Source organism: Bison bison, unplaced genomic scaffold, assembly GCF_000754665.1.
Source record: "Bison bison bison isolate TAMUID 2011002044 unplaced genomic scaffold, Bison_UMD1.0 scf7180017864367, whole genome shotgun sequence".
Classification (NCBI taxonomy): domain Eukaryota; kingdom Metazoa; phylum Chordata; class Mammalia; order Artiodactyla; family Bovidae; genus Bison; species Bison bison.
The window spans coordinates 6,096,150-6,096,414 of NW_011494939.1; the positions used below are offsets into that span (position 1 = coordinate 6,096,150).

The window sequence follows — 265 nt, forward strand, 5'->3', positions numbered from 1 at the left end:
TCACACGCTAGTAAAGTGATGCTTAAAATTCTCCAAGCCAGGCTTCAGCAATATGTGAACCGTGAACTTCCAGATGTTAAAGCTGGTTTTAGAAAAGGCAGACGAACCAGAGATCAAATTGCCAACATCCACTGGATCAGTGAAAAAGCAAGAGAGTTCCAGAAAAACATCTATTTCTTCTTTATTGACTATGCCAAAGCCTTTGACTGTGTGGATCACAATAAACTGTGGAAAATTCTGAAAGAGATGGGAATCCCAGACCACT

The 265-nt window shown here is 40.4% G+C and overlaps 1 protein-coding gene across 1 annotated transcript in view; it reads right to left on the reverse strand.

Moving 5' to 3' along the window:
• Window positions 1-265, reverse strand: part of WDR44 (WD repeat domain 44) — a 102,737-nt gene that overhangs the window by 15,715 nt on the left and 86,757 nt on the right. The window lies entirely within an intron of this gene.